The sequence below is a fragment of the Pteropus alecto genome, unplaced genomic scaffold (assembly GCF_000325575.1).
Source record: "Pteropus alecto unplaced genomic scaffold, ASM32557v1 scaffold95, whole genome shotgun sequence".
Classification (NCBI taxonomy): Eukaryota; Metazoa; Chordata; class Mammalia; order Chiroptera; family Pteropodidae; genus Pteropus; species Pteropus alecto.
In genome coordinates this window covers 9,479,529-9,488,055 of record NW_006441071.1, presented here as the reverse complement: position 1 = coordinate 9,488,055, position 8,527 = coordinate 9,479,529, and the positions used below count along the sequence as shown (strand labels likewise).

Genomic DNA, 8,527 nt, shown 5'->3' with positions numbered 1-8,527 from the left:
GTTTCCGTTCAGCTTTGTTGCATTGTATGCCAGTTTATAAGGCTTGATATTTGCACCAGAAATGTTATAGGAGGAAAACCACAAAGAAATCACAAATCTGGGCAATTTTCTCTGTTTTAAACAGATTTCAAATAGTTCCAAAAGTTGCCAACCATTGGACATACTTGATAGCAGAAAATAACCCAAACCCTGAAAGTATGTCATTATTTTGTTAACTCCTTATAACAAAAAAATGCTGTATTGGACAACTGGTCCCCACTCTCTCATATCCTTCCTCTCCAGCACCTCTTTCAGTTTCTTCTGGGTGCGAGGCTCTCTTAAACTTCTCACAGTCTAACAGGAAGAAAGACAAATAAAGAAACACTAGCATATAACTTCCCTGGGCCTGAGTTTATCCAGTGTGACAGTATCATTATTAGAATTGGCCCCTTACTTAGACAAAGTGGGTTCCACCTGATTTGCATGGTCAGAGTGTCCCAAAGTCCTCTTGGCTTTAGATTTCCCAAACTGCCTGGTGTGGCAACATCTTGCAGTTGTAAGAGGCATGATACTTCTGGCATGACAGCCATTCCTATCTGGCCATCAAGATAGCACAGGAATTACCTCATATGGAGGCTGTCTCTTAGTAGCTCTCTCATGCCATTATTATTCTGGGTTAGTTTGACTTTTTTCCCGTAGCTCCTGTGCTTACCTCTAATTTAGCATTTTCCATCACAGTGCTGTAATTGTCTGACAAGAGAGATATCTCCCCTTTAGACTATGAGAGCTTTCAGGTCAGAGACTTTATCTTTCATTTCAGTTTTCCAACATCTAGCAAGACACCTGACACACAATGAGAGCTCAAGAAATACTTGTTGAATGAATTCATTAGAAAATAGAGCTCCCAGTTGAGAACCACTGACCTAAAGAATTCAACTAGTATTTCTTGAGCATGTACTGTGTTCTACGCACTAGACACAAGGATATAGCATAAATAAATATCCATGTCTTCACAGGCAGAAGACAAATAAATGACAAATAAATTGTGATAAGATCAATTTAAACATAAAGAGGTTAATCAAATAAAGACTGGCCGTTTTAGATTATGAAGGCTTCTCTGAGGAGATGACATTTGAGCTGAGACGTGAAGGATGAGATGGAGCAGGTCAAGTGAATGGAAAGGAGAAAATGGTCCAGGCAGAAGGGTCAGTTAGTATAAAGATGAGTAAAAGCTTGGAGTGTCCCAGGCATAGAAAGAAGGCTATTTTGCATGGAGCACTGGTAATGAGGGAAGAATCGTAAGAGAAGAGATTTACAATGTAGGCTGAGCTAAATTATACAGGGCTTTTAAACCAAAGTTAGGAGTTAGGATTTTATTCTACAAGCAATGAGAAACCTTTATAGGGTTTTAAGCAGGAGAGTGATACAAGTCATTATTTATTTTAGATAAATAATGCTGTCATCAAGGACATATAAAATACACTGAAGGTAATAAAACAGGAATCAAAGAAAACACTTAGACACGGATAAGATTCAAAACATTTAACAACTTCTATAGCTTTGACACCTATCAATTAGAAAAGTCACCAACCAGTCAGAATGAACATTGGCCATTATATCTGAATATAAACTGAATAGTTGGTTGATCTCGTGGCATACAGTAAGAAGTAATGGTGGCATGAACTATGTAGAAAGTATAAGGATGAAGAGAAGTAAATTGACACAAAATAAATTTGGAAGGTACATCTGAAAGGACTTGCAGACAGACTAGATATAAAAAGTACTTAGGTAAGAGAAGGATCTTTGGTAAATCAAATTGAATGAACTGGCTTGAGCAATCAGTGGTATGGAATTCTATTTCATTTTAATGAATAACAGTCAATACTTAGACAAGGGAGGGATCTTTGGTAAATCAAATTGAATGCACTGGCTTGAGCAATCAGTGATATTGAATTCTATTTCATTTTAATGAATAATAGTCAAAACTTTTGTTTCAGACATGATAAATTTAGATCTATGCCATTCAAATGAATATGTTTAATAAGTGACTGGGCTTTCACGTTTGATGTGACGTTAGTGATCAAGGCTGGAGATGAACATTTAAGAATTACCAATATTTAGTCAATTAAAACTAGCTCAGAGAAAATAAACCAAAGAAGACAACTAGATGGAAGGCCTTGGGGGCAGGAATTTAACAAGAGAAAGCACCTTGGTTAAGCTTCATCTGTCTACTAACTTTGCCAGAATTTGGTCCTGCCAGAATATCTGGTCAACAAAGTACTCAAAGCCCTCCATTTACCTTGGTACCTTCTAAATTGGCTGCCGGTTTTATTCTAAAATAAATATATAAACTCATTAATTTGGTACATTATTGAAATATGTGGGCATGACACATATTTTATATGCGTTTATTCAACCCTAGCTACTTTTATTACATGAACAAAATAGATGCCAAATCATTAGCTGAAAGCATATACTAGATCATGATGCTTGGGTTATTTTCAATTTTTATGAAACTCACAAATGAAGACTATTGAAAGGTCTTTCTGAATATGATATATATATCTATAATTCAAAATACTTCAGCTCATTTGCCACACATCCGTGAACAGAGGCCTAAACACACACATGCAAACACAGAAATAAACATGCATGTACTGTCTAATTATTGGTAAATAGATGACTTGAGGTCTTAATTCAGAATTACATGTCAAATACCTATATTGTAATGCACATTCTTTAACACGCATATTCAATTACATAATGTATGTGCAATAATGTCATGGCCTGTTATCTTACTTATTTAGATGTCAAATGTGCAATTATTAATAAATGTTAAAATGTTTAGGAATTTAGCATGAAAAGATCTTAGATTGTGAGTATAATTTATACATGCAGCTGCTTTTAAAGACATACATAAATTTTCTAAATATTATGATTTTAAAAAATGTTAATGTATATAATGCATGCAATGAAGTTGATGTCTACCAAATAATTTTAATAACTCAGTATAATTACATAAAAAAGAGTTTGGGCTTCATGTAAAGAAAAGACTAAATTGTAGCAGCAGCTATGTCCCTGTGGGTCATACTGCACATATCAGAACAGAGAAGTTAGCAAGGTTCACACCTTAGGAGAACAGCAGTTTTTGTTGTGGTATGAGCATAATTTAAAAATTATGAACTGCATAAGTATAGAGGACAACCTGGCGACAGGGAGAGAGGAAGAGGGGTTGTGGGTCTGGGAGAAAGGGGTGATGACTTAAGGAAGTACAGATCAGTAGCTTATTAATGGTCACAGGGATGGGGAGCACGGCATAGGAAATGCAGTAAGCATTAATGTAATGGCTAGGTGGAGAGCCAGAGGAGAGAAAGAGCAATCGGGGGATTGTTTTATAAACTATATAAATGTCTAACTAATGTGCTGTATACTTGAAACTAATAATAAAATTAAATAAAAAAATGATAAATATCTGAAAAAAATCATGAAGTTTTAAAAAACGTTAAATGCAACATCATTTTCTGATTACAAATTGTATTAAGGAAGTCACACTAAATAAATATTTAGCAAGTAGACAATAAAATAGTCTACTTAGGAAATTTCTACAGCAGCTTTATATAATGCTTCAACACATGTCCACATCAATCACATTTAGTGAGGCTATTGCTCTAACAGATAGTCCTAATACAATACAAAGCTTTATTTAACCATGACTTAAATATTCAATTCTTGCAACTTAATTGATTTCCCTTCTTCTCTTCTTATTTACATATTTAACTACATATATCTTGTCTTATTTACATATTTAATTAATTCCTAAGTTATCATCTCCTACCTTTACTCCTCCAACAGAACCTAACTTCACTCCTCCAATAGAAAGTCCCAGAGCTTTCAGCTCCTGGGATCTGGTATGTCTCAAATGCTGATAGGATTTTAGAATTTTATACATCACTATGAGTAACATTCCACCCCACAAAGAGGTAGCTGTAACACCCCAACAAAGCTGGGAAATATCACAAATCTAACAAATACCCTATCTCAAGATCAATTGTTTGGATTAGATCCTCGTCATACTATTTTCTCTTCTACATAACGAATTCTACTGCCTGACTGCATTTTGCATCCACATCAAGGTCACATTTATTTGTCCAATCAGTAAATATTTATTCTGCATTTATTTATAATCAAAGCATTATAGCATAATGTCTAGGAGTGTAGATTCCGTAGTTTGGAATATCAGCTTTACCACTTACCAATTTTAATTCCGGGTAAGTTACATAACTTCTCTGTTTTTCAGTTATCCATTTGTAGAATTGGTGTAATGATAGCATCAGAGGATTAGTATGATTTAAGATGCATTAAGCACTTAAAATTTAGTGTCTGGGCTCTTAATGTTGTATATTGTTATCTTTTAATTATTATTATTATTAAGATGTGCTTGTGTATTTTATATTAGGTATTAAAATCCATTGCTAAAAAAGACAATCCTGCACTGAGATATTTTTAGGCTGGTTGAGGAAATGCATGAGTGATACACATAATTTCAAAATAATGTGTGCTTTGATAGGAGTAAGTCCAGATCTTGTAATATTAACTCTAAATATAGAAAACTGATTTAATGCTGACAGGAAATGATTACTATGAAAACATTGAACATTTAATTCTAATCTGTTTAAAACAAAATATCAAAATTTTCAAAAAAAAAATTAGTTTCTCCAGATAATTTTCACTGTAATTCCAAGAAATCATGTGAACAGAATCATTTCAATTATTTAAGATGTCCACCTTTGGTTTCAATGTGTTGATAATTTAATGGTTTCTGATTCCAGCCAAACAGGGGTCATGTATTCTCTGTGAGAACAAAGTGTTCTAGTAGTTTCCAGGAAAATTAATATCTAGGAACCAAAGTAGGAATATGGCACACAAAACCCTTATGGATTCTCATTCATCTATTTATTGTTCATTTGTTCAGACTTATCTAAAGTGAGGGAAAATTTTTTAAAGATTGAATCTATATACATGTACATAGTATTATTACACATGCCTTTCCTGTTGACCACAAGTATTGAGATTACTTGAGTGTCTTATATTGAATAAAAGGGAAAGTAATGTATGGTTGAGTGGATTTTTGGGTTGCTGAGGTATTTAGGGTTCCTCATTTTACTGAGCCAGCCCCAAAAGTGTCAGTTTTATGTTGATAGACTTATGTTCCAAAACTCCACATAAATCACCTCTCCATTTAAAGATAGTTTGTTTTTATTGAAACTTATTATGAACAGTTCATTCTATCATTATTTATGTTCACAAATTTAAATTTTGACTTGGATTTTTTTTAAATATAAGATAAAATTTTTAATTAAAAATAAATCCAGTGTTTTTCTAGGATGGAGTAGAAATCTGAAGAAGAGTGGAAAGGGAGAAGGAAAATAGAAAATTTGAGGTAAGGAATAAAATAAGCTAAATACATAACTATTGATACTTAGGGTAAACCCTATATAGACCAGTCCTTTTAATGTTTTCGTTTCCTTTGCATTTTCCTGTGTTAATTCCATTTGGATACCATATAAGTCTTACTTCAATTAGTCTTTTTTTCTTTCAGACTTTAGTTTTTGTGAAAGAACAAAATTTTTTTTTTTGAAGAAAGCATGTCCAGAAGCCATAGATAACCTGTCTTGAAACAATTACTATTTTATGACCCGTACAAATATGTACCAGTGAATCAGCAAATAGATATGTTAGAAATATTATTTATAAACCAATGAGTTCAAAAAATTAAATCACATGGAACAGATTGTGGGGGTGGGTCATTACCATTGTGAAAACTCCCCATTGTGCTATTTGTATGATATATTCTATTTGTAATAGACTCTATAGGAGAAATTGCCATTTTAGAGAGAGGCATTTGCTAACGGTCATTTAGACTTTGCTTAAGTATGAATGACCGTGTAGTGTTATTTGAAATTAATTGAAGTATCAGTATATATCTAAATGTTTCTTTGTAAAAAAAAAAAAATCTTTCTAATCTGAATATCATGTACAAATAACCAATTCAAATATTTACTGAGACAGATGACTAATTTAACTATGAGAGTTAGGTACAGATGGGGATGTATATAGTGGTTTATGTAGTAAAATGTATTTCTTATTATGACATTCACATTTAAAAACACAGCTAAGTTATCAATGAGATAAAAGTTTTATAAGTTGCGCTTTAATTAATGAGAAAGCCCACTGCACGGTTTCTCTCAATTGAATAGGACTTGTTTCATCTAAGTGAGGTTAAGAAAGGGCCAATCATTTTGAAGGTTGTGAATTTTTCTAAATCTTTCGTGATTTAAGTTTATATGTATTATTTGCAAGTGTGCAAATTACTATATAAAATTTCAGTAACAATAATAACTTATGTAGTATTTCGTGCTTTAAAAGTCTTTGTTTTGAAATATTGAATTGGATGAGACATGGGCCAAACTCAAGCTTATAAACAATGCAGCTGAATAGAAGTATCTTTATTTCACAGAAATTATGATGCCTCCTTTGGAGACATAATATTCTCATTCTATTAATAAAAATAAACAATATCTAAGACGAAGTCAGTCTCTTTTCCAATTTAATTAAAGGGATGTTTGATTTCAATGCTTCATTGAATTTATTTTGTCCCTAACCAAATATTCAATCATAATTAAATTAACTGTAGGCGATGTTGCAGATTCCAAATCCTCTCCTTCCCACGCTTCAGGGAATGAATGTGGTACAAAACATTCATATTTGTGTGCAAACAAATAGGGCTAAACCATTTTTTTCACCAAAAAGTGTTATATGATTTAAAAATACTATGCCAAAAAAATGGGATTCATTGATGGTGAGAATAGATTACATATAAAATATAAATCAAGTTATGTTTATTTTTCATATCAAATAAAGTTTGATATATAAAACAAAAAGATTATTTTTTTAAAAGCTAATCTAAGAGCAATGATTTCAAAAGAAGATTTTTACTAATTAATTTTATTTCTTGTCTGTTTCATATCATGTGATCAGGGTTATTTTTAGGGGCATTAAAAAGGTTCTTTGTCAAGTGATTCCTGTATTTGGCTGATCAGGACAGATGGAGAGTGTATGTGAAATATGGATTCCAGAGCCCATCCTGGAATCACAGAAAGAGAATTTCGTTGGGGGCTGGCTGGCATATAGGTGGAAATAAAGTCTAAATATTTGAAGACTCCTCCCTAGGTTTTTCTGATGGTGCTCCAGACTTGGCAAGTTTCCTCTAATTTATTTCACTAACAACTTGTTGTCCAGGGACATTTATTTTGCATAATATGGAGCTGTCTGAATATTAATCGACATTTCCTCAAATGAAAAACTGATTATTCATTTACTGTGGAATGAGTAATTCATCCTAAAGAATTAAGATTTAGAGCATACTGAAAGAAAAACAAAGGCAATTTTACAAAAGATTTCATAAGCAAAAAAAAAAAAAATTGTGTGTGTGTGTGTATGAGAAAAGAAAGAGAGAGAGAGAGAGAGAGAGAGAGAGAGAGATTGAGAGAGATAGGGGAAGCTTTTTAAGTTCAGAGAGTTGTAAAAAACTAATTTGAAGACATGGATGCACAGGAATTTAGATGTAAGTACTGTGTCAAATCACTGTTGGACATGCTCGGTATATGAGAGAACCATTGTTTTGTTACTCGACAGTCGTGATCATATATGGTCGCTGAGTCTATATTATACAGCACACAGTGTTTCCAGTTGTTTATTATCAGTAGAAATCCAGTGCAGGGCTTAAGGGCCATGAGCAGGCAGAATGAGGAAGGGATCCACTCTATCCTGAGGGCACAGTCCTATTTCATCCAAATAACAACTTTGCTGGAAAGGGAACTAGATGAGGCTATGTATAGCTTGGGCACAAAAGGAGATTTCCAGGTTCCAGCAGGACTCTCAAACAATATTTCCAAAGCCTCACTTCTGACCTCCATGCCCAAATCTTGCTACTTCTACAGTCTCAATGGCAACTGGAACATTCAATAGTCTATGTGGTCATTTTTGATTTCCCTCTCTCTCCATTCCACTCATTTAATCTATTGGCAATTCTACTGACTACCTTCAAAACCTCCCCACTACCTCTCACACCTCCCGTGTCACAATCTTGGTTCACGCTATCCATCATGGCTCACATAGAATATTGCAACAGCCTGGAAATAGGTTTCTGATGATGACCTAACTGAAATGATAGTTCTAAAATTGTACCTTGTGTTGGGTCTACGGCCATGCCACCATGAACGTGCCCAATCTCATCTGATCTCAGAAGCTAAGCAGGGTTGAGTCTGGTTAGTACTTGGATGGGAGACCACCTAGGAGCCGCAGGCATTGTAAACTGACAAGGTCCTTATAATCTGTGAGGTCAACCAAGGGTTGCCTCGCCTAAACAAATAAATAAAATTAAATTAAATTAAACAGAATCCAGTGTAAAAATACCAAGGTTTGAGTCCTGATACTGCATTGCTGACTGTAGGATCTTGAATGTTTTACCTGCTTAGCCTCAATTTAC

General features: G+C 33.8%; 1 pseudogene; it reads left to right on the top strand.

Moving 5' to 3' along the window:
- Positions 1–8,236: 8,236 nt before the first annotated feature.
- LOC112485148 lies at positions 8,237–8,355 on the top strand (annotated as a pseudogene).
- The last annotated feature ends 172 nt before the right edge of the window (positions 8,356–8,527 follow it).